General features: G+C 34.7%; 1 protein-coding gene across 2 annotated transcripts in view; it reads left to right on the top strand.

Moving 5' to 3' along the window:
- Positions 1 to 1,725: 1,725 nt before the first annotated feature.
- LOC150089159 (high mobility group protein DSP1-like) overlaps positions 1,726 to 17,930 on the top strand; it is a 92,227-nt gene continuing 76,022 nt past the window's right edge. Inside the window, exon 1 of one of the 2 annotated variants that reach the window (XM_090388170.1) lies at positions 1,726 to 1,823. The gene's annotated coding sequence lies outside the window, so the exon portion shown is untranslated. Of the gene's footprint in view, positions 1,824 to 2,632; positions 2,650 to 17,930 lie in introns of those variants that run through there. The other variant, XM_090388179.1, reaches the window with a different exon arrangement.

The following is a 17,930-nucleotide window of genomic DNA, read 5'->3' as shown; positions in this document are numbered from 1 at the left end:
CAGAGTACCGTATCACCATACAGAGTAAATGGCGCAGATGTGGGGAACCACTGGGGATGCCCCCACCGAAACACTATGCCAGCCCAAGATTTTCTGAAGGGAAGGAACTCAAGCAGCGTTCAGAAAATCATTAAGCTTTAATTATCACGTAGCAGCAATTAAAAAAAATTCACATTATTTTGATCATGGGGGTGGGCGTAGCCCCTATCTCGGACCGCCACTGCATTTTTGATAATTCCATCTGTCATATTGTGTCTCTAGAAAAAAAAAAAATCTGGATTTGACATTGCCGCGGCTGAAAAACACTGCTCTAAGAGTGATTTAAAGTGACATTCGAATGAAATTTTGCTACAGAGGGGTTTTGTTTTCTTCCACACTGCTTAATCTGAAATACAGTATATCAGCTTTCGCGACTATGGCCACATTACTTCGTGTATATTGTCCACAAATTGCTTGTGTTCTATTTTCTTTTTGCTGGACAAAAAAAACCCGAGCTTACGGGAGAAAAAACCATGCAATCCTTTCCTGAGACCGACTAACTCAGTCACGTTGAGAAAAAGGCCCACAAAAATTACTTATGTTATCGATGGGACTTGAACTCAGGTCTCTTCGATCCCGTGTGGGGAGGATGGTGATTCTACCAAAAGGTAGAATCACCGATTTTTTACCTACGAGGGCAAAAAAAAAAAAAAACAAGCAAATCTGTATAACCATAATATGAAAAATAATATTAATATTCTTATAACTCGGTGGCTTTGCATTGGTCTTACGTAATCATTTTAAATTATACTGTAACAGATAATTAAGTTGTTCTGTAACACTATAACGTCATAGGGGGTCGGCTACTACCAGCATTTGAGGTCCCTAAAAATAATAATAGTAAGATAAATGAAAACAAAATAGGACACAAAAAAGTCAGAATAATTTAAAAGTATTTTTAATTTAAGAAATGCAGTCAGATTTTTTGTGCAAGTGCATTAATTTTTCATATAAAATGTATTTGGAAAACCGTGCCCGTACGCCATAGATTTGCCTCGAGTTTCTTACCGATGATAAATTAGTACATCGTAATAATTTAAAAACAGTAATATTTTAATTCATTTAATCTTGATTTAACTGTAATACGCCAGCAATTTATAGTCCTTGATACTTTGGCATCATCACGAAATCGGTTTTCATTTAATTTTCCTGAACCCAATCCCTATTTTTGAATGTAGACCAATTTAAGTAATCGTTCTCCTTTAAAAAACAGGCTGCACCAAATTGCTCAGTTTTTAGACAGAATGCTAAAAATTTCTGAGGAAAAGACTTCGACATTGATTATTTCATAATTAAAGTGATTGCAACCGCTGTAATTAAATTGCATTTTAAATAGAAGTTAAAGTTATGGACGTTCTCTGCTAACATTTAACTATTTTTACCAAAGAAAACCGAAGCACATACCCAACAAATGTATTTTTCAAAGCGAAAAAGTGTAGCCATCATTATATCGTAATTATATGGCATCCACATTATTATCATAGCCACCAGATAGAGCATTCAGAAGTTCAATACAGTGGTACTGCCAAAGTTTTTCTAAACTGTACTTCCCGCTTGTGTTAGTTCGTATGAATACTTATTTGTCATTGGCTTGCTTGAAAACACTGAAGTGCTCATATGATCGCTACCTGCGTTGTGATTGGATAAATTAGTGCGGTTTCTGCAAATCTAGCCAATAGGAATTTAGCCATTGCTGTCCCTTTGAACCGCACTATGCTTAGCGGCGTGAGGTCTCGTCTGCCAACGCTGTATAGCTAGTAGACTGTGGTATCTGTATTGCTGTGGTAAGTTAATGATGTTTTGTCTTGAATTTTTCTGAAAGTAAATATATTTAAATTTTAATCTTTGGGTTATAAGATATATATTAAAGAAGTCTATTTGTTTTCCGCTGCAAATTTTGCTGTCATTGTGCTGTTTTCTTGTAGTAATGTTCTCATAAAACCTTTCTCCATACGCTTGCCTTAGTAGTCTATGTGGCTGGCAATGGACGTTCCGTTAGCGTTCTCTATGTTGCACAAAGAAGGCTATGGGCGCCATAGTGTTGTAATGGATAGAGATGTACAAGGTGGATTTTAAAAATAAGTTTTTAAGTGTTGCCGATTGTTTAAAGTTTTGAGATTGAACGAGGTGATAGAGAAAGGTTCATACTTCAGTTTTTTCTTTTCAATATGCTTTGTTTTTCTGCAGGTTATTTTTAAAAGTGTTCCGAAAAAGACGATGTCGGCTGATGGCAGCCTTCTCTATGGCTTTGTTACTGAGAGAAGGTGAAGTAATGGGAGGCCGTTTGCACGGCCATATACAGACAAGCTTCTCGCACTGGGCTATGTGAAAGCTGACATACACTACCATAGCTATAACGTTAGCTATGCTAGTCTATGGCATAGGTCCCTATAGCAGTTTGTACATAGGAAAAGCATGTCGGAGGTCTCTAAATTTCGTTGTTCGTTTCCAACTTTCCTTCGTTCTCAAAACTAAATGGAAGCCATGATTGTGCTCAAGGACAAAATTCGACGGGGGTTTCATTCATGAAAACGAGGTCTGCCTCCTAGCTTGAGAGGTTTTTTTGTTCTTTGTTCAGGTTGGTTAGGACTTTGTGAGTTGGCGGTTGAGGTAGGCTGTCTATGGTGTTTATTATTAAGTTGACCATGCTGATTTTTAGCACATAGGTTCTTTTATATATATAATTATTTGCATTGGTTGTAATATAATAGTATAATATCGGGAAATTATTGATGTTAGAAATGCTATTAACAATTTATTTTAATTGCAATTATAAAAAGGTGAAATGCATATAATTGGAAATTTAGGTTTTTTTTAACCCAATGCTGAAGATGAATTGGTTGGTTAATTTAAAATAAATGTTTTTTTTTTTTTTTTTTTTACTTCGCAGTTTTAAATAAATTTATTATTAAATATCTAGGTACGGTAACAAGTTTGCGTTTATTGAACCACGAAGTTATACGTGGAATTAAAGGGCTTCGACCCTTCCTGATTTTAACTTTATCTGAAACTTCCGATTTTATAGTATTTGGGAATATCGGTTGTACAGTATTATTTAATTTATTTTTAATGTGAGAGAACTGCGCCCAAACGTTAAGTAACTAATGGTTCAAAGCCGTTTTGCTTCTTTTGGAACAGTTCAAATTTCTAAAAGAGCATTGCTGATTGCTCGCGAGATCTGTTCTTGTGGTGAGGAGTTGAGTTCTATTGACATTATTGGTTGTTATACTACAAGATTTAAAAAAATAATTTTCTGCTGATATTGAATTATACCTTGAGTGGTGCATCTGCCTCCACCTTCTCTAACAGGTTTCTCATCTTTGAGCTATTGAATTTCGTTCACGTGAAAAAACATGGGTTTAAAATTTTGTTACGCTCATGCAGTGTCTTGCTGCCCGATTATGGAGGGAAATGGAAATAATTTCGTTGAAAGAAAAAAAAATTAAATGGAAAATTACAAGAAAGTCTTGATGAATGCTATAGAAATTTTCTCATTTCTGTGAAAATGTAGCTTTCCGGCAACTTATGGACAGCTCTAATTTAACTCAAGTAATGCGATTTATTCTGAAGGAGATTATTGAGTGATATTCCTTCATATTGGTTTTATAAAGTTATTTTGCAATTCGTGGCATTATTTGATCAATATCTTGTATAGGAGCATTTCAAGCTTTTCTAAAGCTGCTGGTAAAACTTAAAGGCATTGTAGAAGTTTGAATGTATGGTGTTAAATGGCATGAGGTTTGCTTGCGTTTTTGTTATATGTTGAGAAATGTTCGAAGGTGCATGAAAGTGTGCATGTGGATACTCCGTTTTTGAAATGGTGTCTTTGGTATTATTATTATTACTTTTTTGTGTGTACATATGTTCTTGTTGTAGTTTTGTAAAGTTAACTGCAGGAGTGGTAAAATGTGATTTCCCCCCTGAATTTATTTTTGTTCCCCCCCCCCCCCCAGGTCCTTCTTTATCATGCCATTTGGTAAATATATAAAAGTTCCCTGAAATTTTATTTAATTTCTTTAAAAAAAAAGATTGGATTGGAAAGTGATTATTTTGATTTTTTGCATTAATAAGAGATTAGTGCCAGAAATGGTTGCAGTGGAAAATGTAGCAGATTATAATGATAAAAAAAGCCTATATGTTATTTTTTGAGTATTTTCAAAACACATTCCGAAGTTTAATAATTTTTCTAAAAATTACAAAATTCATGCCCATTTAAAGATGTAGGTGCAAATCTTAATTCTCACTAAAAAACATGTCTAAACTTTGCTGGTAAAGTTGATAAGACAAAATGATAAGAATGTGTATTTTGTAATTTAATTTATTAAGTTAATAAAATAGTTTAATGAAAAAAAAAAGTGTAAAATCATTTAATTAATCAAAAAAATCTCAAAACAAACATGTTACTTCAGCACTAGCAAATTATGTTTCAGAAGTTTTCCATCCAGCCATTATTTAAATATTTTTAATGAAAAAAAATTTTCATTGAATTGTCTGAAAAATGTCAGCTGATGATATCCTCTGGCTTGCTTTGTTACTGAGAGCAGGTGAAATAGCAGATATTTTATGAACTTAAATATATGAAACTTTAATTATTAAAAACTAGTACTTTTTAATTAAAATAATTATTTATTAAAATTAATTTTTAATAATTTGAATTATTATTAACATTTTACAAAATCTTTTTTACTTTGTTACTTTGTGAAATAGTGGATATTTTATGAACTTAAATATATGAGACTAATTATTAAAAATTAGTACTTTTTAATTAAAATAATTTATTAAAATTAATTTTTAATAATTTGAATTATTATTAAAAATTTATGAAATCATTTTTACTTTGTTACTGAGAGCAGGTGAAATAGTGGATATTTTATGAACTTTAAATATATGAAACTTTAATTATTAAAAACTATATTTATTAAAACTAATTTTTAATAATTTGAATTATTAAAAAATAATTTATGAAACCTTTTTTGATAGCCATGCAAATTTGTGAAGCTATCACAGAAGAGTAATTTTTACATGCACCCATCCAGGGAAGGAATTTGGATTAAGTTAACCCTTGTATTGGGACAGATGCAAATTTATTTCATTCCATTTGCCAAGATTTCATGTTGTGGTGTCTTAAATTTTTTCTCACATCAGCTGATGGCATTAAACAAAAAAAAAATCCTTTTTGGGATAGTGTTAAATCCATTTTAGTATTGTTGCCTAAGTGTAAGCAGTTTGTATGTAAAAGAAACTTTTAAGCAGCTGATTAGAAGGTTATTTCATGAAGTCAATTATCAAAAGGAATAAAACTTACAAGGAAAAAAATGAAATTTTATTCTTTCTGTTCAGTGACTTGTCAGCAAAATGAGAAATATATTGGGCAAAAGGATAGTGGGAATAGGACCAGTATATCTGCCAGGTGAAAAAGTTAATTTAGAATAGTATTTCTTTTAAGGGCACAAAAAAAGGTGATCTGAGGATTTACTTAAGTGGTATAAGTAGTGGCTTTCTCAATGTTGCAGTTAAGTGTTAAGATTAAATTTGAAAGTGTCTGGAATTTTGCATGGACATGTTAGTAGGGCAAATGTGATGAGAGCTTGGGATAGAATTTCTCTGGGCATGATCTTTTACTTGTTAACAGGTGAGAGAGACCATTTTTTAGTGGGATAGGATGCATTAAATTGAAGGGTGCAAGAATATTTACTGAGGCAGTGTTAAGTGGATCTGAAAACTTATTTTGGGAGGGGGAGGACGTATGCAGTTTAAACAGAAGCTGTAAGTAGAAGTAAAATTATTCTTTCAGCTGTAAATAGGGATAATTATTCTTGCAGCATTTCTTTTGGGACATAGTGGTCTGGAAAGTGAAGTTGTGGGGATTACAAAAACTGCTGGGGTCCACATGCTACAAGCAAATACATGGACTATTTTACTGAGTAAAATAGGTTAAGAAGCACAGGATATAAGGCAGTGCACTCAGTTTTATGGACTGCCAGTGTAATGTTGAATCAGTTTGGCTTGATATAATCATGAGAAAATGTGATAATATGAGATATTGGCTGGCACATTTTGGTCACTGCACAGTAGTAGAACATTTCTGCAACAGTTGGATAACTGTTTTCCACATCAGCATGTTAATGGTGACAACAAGGGCAGCACTTTTGATCTGATAATCAGCAGGAACCATTAGGTGGCAGCAACATAGTGTATTGATGGAAGAGTAACTTAAAGATGTAGTTAGTCAAGAGCAAAGGGAAGGGTTATTTGCTTTTGTAGAGGTGACTGTAATGGTCTCAGGCAGTTTCTAAAAATCTATTAAGTGGGGACAACTGATGTCACAAACACTAAATTCTAAATGGGAAGTGTTGTGAGAAGTAATAGAAGCTGCTGAGCTTTTTAAATTGGTTAAGAGATTGTTAAGAGATCCATAGACCTTAATGGATGACAGATGAGACTAAATGGCTGAGCATAATAATGCACGAGACAATTTCTTGTAAAAAAAAAAATCTTGTAATCTGACTTGGTATGTCTTAAGTCAGATTACAAGAATTATTTGGCTAAGAGATGGTTCTCATCCACTAGATACAGATGGTGTAAGTATTGATGATTTTGCTTAGATTACTGCCAAACTAATGTTTTGCATTTACATTTTCATTAAGTTTGCTGGGATGGAGATATAACTAATTCCAACTGAGCTAAATAATTTTGTTGATAACTGAGGGAAGTGTGAAGAAACCTTAACCATGATGAATGCATCCTTAGATCCAGAGGTTGTGATGGTCAGATGAGATGTTTTGGAGGATCAGAAGGCAAAGTGACTTCTCTTAGCGGAAAAATAATGGAGTTATTGGCTAAACAAGTAATGCAATTACTTTGTCAGGAATGCAGTTGCAGCATGGGTTTGTTATGGGGAAGTATCTGGATGCAGAAAAGTAATTCAGACATTCTTGGATTTTAGTAAAGATTTTGATTCCTTTCCGTATGAAAGAGTGCTGTACAAATTGTAGTAGTATTAGAGGTTACTTCTGTGGAAAAAGGTCTGGTTGAGTCCTTTGACTGGAGACGTTATTTTTTATTTTTTTATGAAAACCCCAGACACGAGGTATTACAACCTATATTACTTAGTACCATGCTTGGGTTGGAGGTTGAGAAGATGAAAGAAAATATTTGTTGACATTAGACTAGAACTTCTGTAGACTTGTAATTTTCAGAAAATATGTATGAAGGAAGGTTGTTCCAGAAAATGGCAGTTGAATGAATAAACGAGGAAGATGAAAAGTTGGTTCTGTGAGTTTGAAGTTTGACAGTAAATGGATGTTGGCTGGTGGCAGCATGTGTTCGGACTTTTTGAACGAGAGCGGGAATTATAGAAGCCAATTCAGAAGAACAGTGCCCATGGAAGTATCTGTAGAAAAGGCATGCAGCAGAAAGAGTATGGTGCTATTATTTATGGACTAATGTTATTAGAGGAGTCTCACCCCCAGTTCAGTGCTTGGCTCTTTACTATCTTCATCAACAATATTGATGAAGTCATATTTAGTTTAATTTTTAAGTTGGCTGATGATAAAAAGTTTGACAGATATCATGGTATGCTGTTGAGACAAGGTCTGGAGAAATTAGGCAGATGGGCTGAAAAGTGGCAATTAACATTGATAAATGCAAGGTACTGCATTTGAGTAGCAGTAATCCCCAGAATAAAGTACCAATTGAGTGTACCACTGAAGGTAATAGAGATTGAAAAATATCTATGGGTAATTGTATAATCTGACACTAAGTTCTCTGTTTAGTGCATACATGGTACTATACAGGAATTTTGCTAGCAGAGACAAGGTAATTATTTCATTGTATAAGGCAGTGATTAGGCCACACCATGAGTACTGCATGTAAGTCTGGAAATTCATTTTAGGAAGGATGTGGGTTTGTTTGAATAAATGCAAAGAAATGCATTTCTTTGAGAAATGAGAAACAAGAAACATTAAATGAGAAAATGAGAAAAGAGAAACATTAAGCCAGGGACAAAAAGAGCACTTTCAAAGAATGAAGAGTTCAGTAGATTGTCACTCTGGAAACTAGACACCTGTGAGATCTGATTGGAGCATTTGCTGATGGCATCCTTACTTTTTCTTGGATGCCTATAAGGGGACATGAATTTTAAATTGAAAAAGGTTGGTTGCAGAATAGATAAATTTGTTTTCAGTAGTGATTGATGGGACAAACTTCCATCTTGTGTTATGTACTGTGAATGAATATAAGGGTTAATTAGACAGATTATTAAATGAGATGTATAAATATGAGTAGTTTTTTAATTAATGAAGCTTAAAGAAGTTTCATCTGTTATGATATAGTTAATGGCATCTGAAAACAGCTAAGGTTAATATAGTAAGTGGTTGAGTAGTGTAGTAAGAAGATATAATGATTGAGTTGTTTTAAGCAAAGAAAACATGGATCTTCAGTGACCAATAGCAACATACACATTGTAATAAAAAATGCAGAACTTTGGGATTGGTTTCTGAATTAAACTAATTGTCTGGCAGATTTTAACAAGCGGCACCATCTTTTCTTGTTCTAGAAATTAGCAAAATGTATCACATGAATGTTTGAAGAAGTGGCTTTAGAACCAGATTTCTTCAGTGATACACAAAAAAAATGGATAAAATTTTAAAATGAAGTTTTTATTTTATTGAAAAAAAAAGTTGCCCATATGTTATTTAATCATATATCATCTTAGAAAAAACCATTTCATGTTTCTAACATGGAAGTAAAAAGATAATGTAAAGAAACTGGTTTAGTGCTGATAACATTAGTAATACCATTTGTAAACTAGGATTATCACTAAAAAATGAATAGCAAATGCTTAGAAAACTAGGATTATCAGTATTGGTAATTGTTTTCAATATTTATTAACATTGAATGAAGGCATGCTAAATTTAATGTTTAAGTTTGCTGATGTGTAAAAAATTTGTAGGGTGATTCATGGCAGGAAGCAAGGTATTCCAATCCAGTTAGACCTGGATAAACTAAGCAGATGTGCTGAAAACTGGCTGTTGTGGTTTAACATTGATAAATGCATTGGTGCTGCATTTGGATAGCAGCAATTTCAGAATTACATAATTTGGTAGTACCACACTGAAGGTAATGGAGAATGAAAAAGACCAAGGGATAGTTACCTGAGCATTTGAAGACAAGCTGCTAGAACAGCTCCTGTTCTAGTGTTATACAGGAATTGTCAGCAGGAACAAAGGTGATCATCCCATTTTTGTATAATGCAATGATTTGGCTGCAAATTTTAAAGCCTAATTTTAGGAAGGTTGTATATCTTTTGGAATGGATGTAGAGATGTCATTAGTCATGGGTACAAAAGGGTGTGGTCTTGCCCAAGTTAGTTCTGTAAATTGCACCATATGGAAACTAGGCATCTGTGAGGAGACTTTATTGAAGTAGGTAAGGCTTTTATTGCCGATGGCATCCTTTGGACATTTCGTACAATGGGACATAAATTTTGATCGGAAAAGGATGGTTTTATGATAGGTTATAGAAATTCACTTTCAGCCTGGGAGGAATTGATTGATTGTAAGAAACTTGCATCTGGTTTGGTTGAAGTTAATGGTTTGAATAAATTAAAAGGAAGATTGGAGGGATGTCATTGAAGCTAAGTATAGGAGCAGAAGGTCTATTTTGTGAGATATAACTGGGGTTAAGAAGGATTGAAATTAAGTTATCTTTGACCCAATAGAGAATTACCTGGAGATAGCATTTAAGGACGTTTGAGAAGTTGAAACTTCGTGCAGGGCAGGAGTTTCAAATTTGAAGGTGGAATGCAATGTGCTATCATCAGCAAAACTATTGATAGGATTTCCAGTCAAATGAAGGTCATTAATATAGAAGAGTAAGAGTGGGAAAAAGAACAGAAACATCTAACTTCTCTACTAAGGAGAAGTTAGATGTTTTTTATCTTCTAACTTCTCCACTAAGGAGAAGTTAGAAGATAAAATACCATCACCCACAGTGGCCAGAGAGAAAACTGGTTATCCAATTGCAAAAGGGAAAAAAGTTGGTAGTCTGTAGATGGAAGCTTGTTAAGATCTTTATGTGAAACACAATCAAAATCATTAGAAATGTTAAGAGCAAGTGCTCCAGTTTCACCAAAGTTTTCCATTTGAATTGCCCATATTTGGGTAACATGAGCCAAAATATTGTCAGTGGATTGACACTGACTGAATTGATATTGGTGATTGTTGTTCAGATGGAAGGTAAACTTAAGCAATGGAAAAGGATGATAGTATATAATAGAGGGGAGTTTAGGAGTTGGAGGTTAATGGATTTCTCCATTAATTTGGATAGAGTAAAGTTAAGTGCAATATGAGTAATTGGATAAGAGGGATTTGTCACTCTTTTAGGAACTGGCTGAATATACACAAATGTCCAAGCAGAAGGACATTGAAGGTATGTTGAAAAAGGCAGTGTAGAACAGGGATAACCTCAGGAGCATAGATTGAGAACAAGTGGAGAAATATGATCAGGACCTGGAGTTTTTGTCGTTCAAGATGACCAAAAATTTTTTTGATGCCCTTTGATGGAAGATCACAGGAAGCATTGAGTGGAGTGTATTGGTAGAAGGCTGTATCTTTTACTATTCCCAGTACAAGAGTTAGAAGAAAAGTAGGATGCTAGTAAGTTGGCTTTGTCTTTATCTGAAGAGGCAATAGAACTATCAGGTTTTAACAGTTGGGAGTGTAGATGGGCAAAAGTTGCACATAGTAGCTTTGGCAAGAAACTAGAATGCCCAACCATTGTTTGAACAAGGAACCAGTTTTTCTACTTTTAGCTCATTCAAAATGTAGTTTGGACTGATTATAATGGCTTTACAATTGTAAGCTTTATGTAGGCAGAAAATGAACCAGTGATTAGCATGTGAGCCAATTTGCAATATGTAACATTCTTATCTTGGATAGCTTTAGCACATTTATTGGACACCAGGGTTTAGAAAGGTAGAAATTTTAAGATGGAGTGTGGAGTAAAGGATTTCATCCCTACAAGAATAATTCACTGACCTAATATGAGCAAACTGATATCAGTAGAACTAAAACAGCAATCCAACCAAGGAAAAGAATAGAAATCTCATAGATCATCCCATTTTGCATTCTTGTAATGCCGATAACACAAGGCTGAGAATGACTATTAAGGAAAGCTGAATTGGAGAAGAGATCATGGAAGTGGGGTTCTCCCAAGGATTGTTTCTTGGACTACTGTTTCTGATTTTCATAAACCGGATATTATATTAATTTATAAAAGTGTATATATTCATAGCTAAATTTTATGTCAAATCCATTTATTTACACTATTGTTCTGGAACTTGGGGGTATATATAAAATTTATGAAAAATTGAGAGGCTGAACATAAAAATTTTGGGATCCTCTGATTTAAAAGATTTAAAGTTGAGCAAAAGGTAATGTTTTCCAAGATTCTTATTGGCTGGGGGGGGGGGGGAACCCAAAACCTAAGTTATTTTCTAGACCAACTTGATAACTAATATAAGGCAAGCAATCCAGGATTTTTATATATATGAGAAAAAAAAGTATCAACTATACCTAAATTAATCAGAGCATTAATAAAGTAAAAATTAATTGGCAAAGAGAAACTAAGAAAAAGCTTCAAGATGTGATTTTGTTAGTAGAAATGTCAGAAGAAAGTTTTTAAATGGAATGAAGTGACTTCTTTCTGAGAGAATGAAGTATTTATGGGAAATGAAATGATACACATTGTGTGCATTGATGAAATAACCTGGACATGACAGTAATTTGACATGTGGAAAGTGTCATTTGGAAGAAACAACTATTCAAAAACGTTGAGTACTAATATTAAATTTTGTTGTCAGCAGGTAATCTTTAAATTGTACAAGGGTCACTCAAACTTTTTACAGTTGATGATAAATCATAAAAATAAACAGTGCTGTTAAAATATACATTCTTTATTTAACCTAAATGTCAAGTTTCCACTGGAGAGTGCAATTTTATTAACAAGATGCTTTTTTTTTTAATTAATAAGATTGTGTAAGCCAAAATGGAGATTGTCATAGTTTTAATACCTTGATTTTAAATCGAATCCAGCGTCTTGAATAATTTCATTAAAGGTTAGTATATGCTTTATGGGATCAAGCACCATCAGGTATAACAGTTTTAATTGGTTCAATGAATTTAAATTTGGAAAAACCAGTTTTGAAGAGGAACCTCGCTCGGAGGCCAACAGCAACCGTGATGTAATGCCTGAAAAAATTGAGCTGGTACGATTTTTACTGAGGGAAGATCAAAGAAGTTGTATCAGCAGTTAAAGATGTGGGCATTCCATCAGCAGCAATTAATACCGCCATTAACGATCATTTAAAGTATACAGGAAGCTTGTTAGTAGGCGGGTGCCTCAGAGCTTGAATGATTATCAAAAAGTTGCTTTTGTCGAATGGTGCAGTTTCATGCTTAAAGTTTGATAAAGGCAACTCAAAGGCTGTTTATGATACTGTTACAGGCCATGGAACTTGGATATACAATTTTGATCCAGAAACAAAGCAATTAATCATTTGGGGTGCTCAAACAACAACCCCTCTGTCCAAGAAAGTTCTCCCAGCCAGAAGTGTTGGAAAATAAATGGTTGCTTTTTTCTTCAGAAAAAGTGGAATTTTTAGAAGTGGATCCCTTTTAAGTTGTTTTTTGGGTCTGTTTTGAATGATTTTTTCCTGACGTGTTGGAAAAAAATCATTCAAAACAGTCCCAAAAACCACTTAAAGGAATCTTGCTTCAACATGAGGGCTCACACTTATGCATGCTCCGACATAGAATTTTAAGTCACTTCTGGTGTTCAGTTAGTCATCCATCCACCTTGTTATCCAGACTTAACAAATTGTGATTTCCTTTTATTTGCAAAAGTCAAAACTATTCAAAGGGAAAACATTTGAGAGGGATGAAGCTTTTCAGGCTTTCATCTATGGAATAAATATGATCTCCAAAGAAGACTGGACTGGTCAGACTGTTTTGATAGTTGATTTAGAAGGATGAAAACTTGTATAGATGCTAAAGGTGAATACTTTGAGAAACTGTAAAAATACCCCGACTTACGCGAACTCGGTGTTACGCGGTTATTGATTTTTTTCGTTTGGCAACACTGCCGCCCACTATCTTCAAGGTCGTTTTTCATATGCTATCGATATACAGCGCGACGGCGGAGAGTGAGAGCGAAAGATGAACAAAATTCAACTTTGCTGCCACACGAGCTGCACACATACAAGAATTTGCATTCCAACTGTCATATTTATGTGTGTTCGAATTCGTTCTTAACTTTTGTCGGAAATTACATCGTTTTCACGAATAAAAAAACTTTCCAGGCTTTAAGGTTTCCAAAGACTGATTGACAATGATGGTCGGCAGGAATGCAGCTGGTGACTGCATGTTAAAACCTCTCTTAATTTATCGCTCTGAAAACCCAAGAGTTTTAAAATATATATCTAAAATTAGCTTACCAGTGATTTGGAAGTCAAATCATAAAGCTTGGGTGACAGCTTCCCTTTTTGAGGACTGGTTTGGTCACCACTTCATACCCGAAGTCGAACGTTATTGTAAGTCTAAACAGATTCCATTTAAATTGATCCTTCTTATTAACAATGCACCCAGTCACCCTATTTAATTTCAACCGACATGTGAAAGTTGTGTTTTTGCCTCCAAACACAACCAGCTTGCTTCAACCGATGGACCAGGGAGTCATCAAAACATTCAAGGCCTACTACATGAGGCATTCGTTTGCACGTCTGAATGAAGCTATGAGACAAAATAGTGAGATATCTGTTAAAGCCTTTTGGAAACAATTCAATGTTTTAGATGCCGTAAGAATCTTGGGATGAAATTCACAAAAAAAACATTGAATGGTGTCTGGAAGAAACTTTGTCCATTTTTTTTTTTTTTTTTTTTTTTTTCAAAAACGAGTCAAACAATGCCAGAAACTGATCATGTCGCTCATATGATAGAAGTTGTTAATCTTGCCAGGCAATTAGATTTGGAAGTCAATGGTGATGATGTCCACGAGCTGTTGGATTCATGTAGTGAGGAGCTGACAATGAATGAGCTCGTAGAGATGCGTGAGCAAAACGTCACTGAATTATCTGATACTTCAGACCCAGTTCCACCAGAAAAGCACGTGACAATTGCAAGCTTGACAGAAGGTCTCAGCTCAATTGAAAAATTTTAGAAAACATAGACTCCAACGAAGAACGCGTTATAGCTACAAAACAAGGAATAAAAAGTTATTAGCTTGCTACGAAGAAATTCTGTATGAAAAAAAGGCGCTGTGTCGTCAGATGAATTTGTTAGATTTTATGAAGCCATCGACGTCGAAATAACTTTTTTGTAGCTCATTTATTTTTTTAATACATAATTTGTATTAATATGTATAAATAACTGCAATTTTATTAAATTTTTTCTTTTAAACTAGTGTTTTTGTTAGTCCTTGGTCCCAATTAAACAAAATTTATATGTGCAAAGTTGTACCCCGATTTTTGTCGGACCCACCTATCGTGTAACTTCGCGGTATTACTGTATGTAACTTTAATAAAATTACATGATTGCAGAAACCGAGTCACCCTTATGTATTTCTAAATATTACTTCTGATAGCTGTACACTGAACAAAAATGGTATTTTTATTAAAAGTTGTATTTTATATTAATTTTTTATTTTTGAATGAATTTCATTTATGAATTTATTAATTATATTTATTTATTTTATCAATTTTTTATTAGGAAATGAGGTTCGTTTCATAAAACTTAAAATAATATCTATTATAATTCTCAAGTTTATTTCTTATCTTTAAATTTAAGTACAGCCATAGGCTTTGTCACACCTTAAGAAAAAAACAAGTTTCACTCTCCTGTAGGTATTGATCCATTTGAGGTAGTGCATACACAAATAATGCTGAAGGAAATAATACACTTGTATATTATGTATTTATTTTAATGAATGATATGAAATGAATAGTAGCAAACTAAAATAGCCATACAGTATAAAAGAAATGGCGTTTGATTCAGCTACTGTTTGAAGTTGGTGGGTAAGGTTTTGAGGCCAGCATTAGCAGTGGCAAATGATGTAAGAAGGCAAGTTTATAAAGCATCAGCAAAAAAAAATCATCACACCTCCCATTTTCCCTCCAATAGTTTTGTCTAATTGTTCCATGAATTTATTTAAACTATCAACTTCCACAACACATAGAAAGCTTGTTCTAGCAATCAATCACCCATTGGCTAAAGGCAAACTTCCACACATCTATTGTGAAACCGTTCTTCCTCAATTTGAATTTGTACCATCTTGTGTGTGGTCTGAGCAAGAGGAAGAATCCCATCAGCATTGAGCTTGCTCAATCCCTTCAGAGCTTTAAACACCTCAATCAGTGTCTAGTCTCTAGATCAGTAGTTCCCAACCTGTGAAATTAGGGAAAACACCAGAGTTCAGTGGCAATTGCTGTTTATGCATGCTGTAAATATTCATATTTGGACTTCAGGTGTGACTTGAGTGACAAAAGATAGGGAACCACTGCTCTAAATATTGCAATTTGCAGTACTGAAGCCTTTCTTGGTAAGAGCCTCTTTGTTCTGCTCATTGACCTTCTCTGTACTTGTTCCAACAGCTCCACTTCCTTCCTAAAATGAGGCCTCCAGAGGATATAGTACTCAAGGTGTTGCCTGACCATGGCTGTATACAATGAGTAATTACCTTATCCCTGCCATCAGAGTTCTTATATATCATTGACAAAACCCCATGAACTTTCCTGTTTGCCTGTTGCACTGCTCATAGAACTGCATATCTGACTGCACAATACCTGGAATACAGGCTGCCGTAGCATGCTATACTTGGCAGTTAGGCTTCTAGGACATTTCATGGTTTTGTCAATGATATAAGGCATTGAATGGGTTGAGCATGCTGAATTCTGATGGGATCCTTCCACTTGTTCAGATTACAAACCTAAGGGGGCATAAATTCAAATTAAGAAAAGACATGTAGAATAGATGTGTGGAAATTTTCCTTTAGCCAGTGGGTGGTTAATTGCTGGAACAAACTTCCATCTGTCATTGTGGAAGTTGATAGGTTAAATAAATTTAAGGAGGAACTGGACAGGCATTTGGAGGGAATGGTGTTTTTTTTTTTTTTTTTTTTGGCTGATGCTGCATTAGCTCATACGCTTGCTTTCTTGCATCATCAGCCACTACTACTACTATTTTTCTAGCAGTGATAAGGAGATGATTATTCAATTGTGTAAGATATCTTATTTTAGGAAAGATGTAGAGGTGCTGGAATGGCTGTAGAGAAGGGCAACAAGATTGGTGAGGAAGAACAAAAGGGTGGGTGGTCTTACCATGAAAAGCATCAGTTTTGCAAATTGCAGCATCTGGAGACCAGGTACCTGCAAGGTGATCTGATCAGTGTTTAAAGCTGTGAATGGCTTGTGGAATCATTGCTAATGGAATTCTTCCTCTTGCTCAGGCTGTGTGCATGGAGCAGCATAAATTCAAAATTGATAGTTGCAGGATAGTCTAGTGTAGAAGTTTTCCTTTGGCCAGTGGGTGGTTGATTCCTGGAACAAGCTTCCATCCATCGTAAAAGTGGACAATTTGAATAAATCAAGAAAGAACTAGACTATTGAAGGGGATCAATAGGTGAAATGGAACTTTTTTCTTTTTGCTGATGCTGAGTAGGCTTGCTTCAATTGTTACTACTAATATTAAGTTTTTGGTGCCATTTGATTTTGTCCTCCTCGTGATTGAAATTTAACCTAGTGGTAGTATGAGAAACACTTATCTTTTTCTCACAAACAACCCTTCTAAGTAGTACACATGCGAAGTGAGTGGTTCTTTAGGTACCTCAGATCATGACTTGGTGATTGTCTCTTCTCCAATGGAGCCTTTATATCATGGCTATTTCCAACCTCGTATTGTTTGGCTTTACAAGAATGCAAAATGGGATGACCTGCAAGATTTCTTTTCTTGTTTTACTTGGTCAGATTACTGCTTCAAAACTTCTGAAGTCAACGTTTGCTCAGATCGTGTCAGTGAAATTATTCTTGTAGGAATGGAATCTTTATTCCACACTCCACTTTAAAATCTCGTCCTTTATCTAAACCTTGGTTTTCCAAACTAGATTTTGAACAGACTAATAGTAGAAAACTTGCTTCTTGCCCTAATGGTAGCCAAGCATTCTGGTCTCTTGCCAAAGCTATTGGCCGCAACTTTTGCCCACCTCTGTCAAAACCACATGCTTCTGTTGTCACTTCATCCAAGGATAAAGCGGACCTGCTAGCATCCCATTTTTCTTCCAACTCTTGTATTAATGATCTTGGTAAAATACCTCCCACCATTCCCAACATGCTCCATTCAATGCCTCCTGTGGTCTTCCGTCAAAAGGATATCAGAACGATTTTGACGAATCTTGATGCTAAGAAAGCTCCAGGTCCCGGTGGTATTTCTCCTTGTTCTTAAAACCTCTGCTCCTGAACTTACTCCTATTCTTTGCCACCTTTTTTCACTTTTTTATTCCAAAGGTGTTTTTTCCTTTTGTTTGGAAATTTTCTCATATCCAGCCAGTTCCTAAAAAGGGTGATAAATCCCTCCCATCCAATTATCATCCCATTGAATTACTTCTGCTTTTTCTAAAGTAATGGAGAAATCAATCGCCAACTCTTAAACTATCTAAAAACCTTCCGTCTCAACAATTGTCAGTACGGATTCCTTCAGTGTCGATCCATTGGTGATATTCTGCCTTATGTTACCCATTTATGGATAAATTCAATGGAAAAGTTTGGTGAAACACAAGCAGTTGCTCTTGACATCTCAAAGGCTTTCGATCATGTTTGGCATAAAGGTCTTCTAAACAAGCTT

The sequence above is a fragment of the Mastigoproctus giganteus genome, chromosome 2, assembly GCF_048544385.1.
Source record: "Mastigoproctus giganteus isolate SK-2022 chromosome 2, ASM4854438v1, whole genome shotgun sequence".
Lineage (NCBI taxonomy): Eukaryota > Metazoa > Arthropoda > Arachnida > Uropygi > Thelyphonidae > Mastigoproctus > Mastigoproctus giganteus.
The sequence above is the reverse complement of the archived record's forward strand: the minus strand, read 5'-3'. Positions and strand labels throughout refer to the sequence as shown.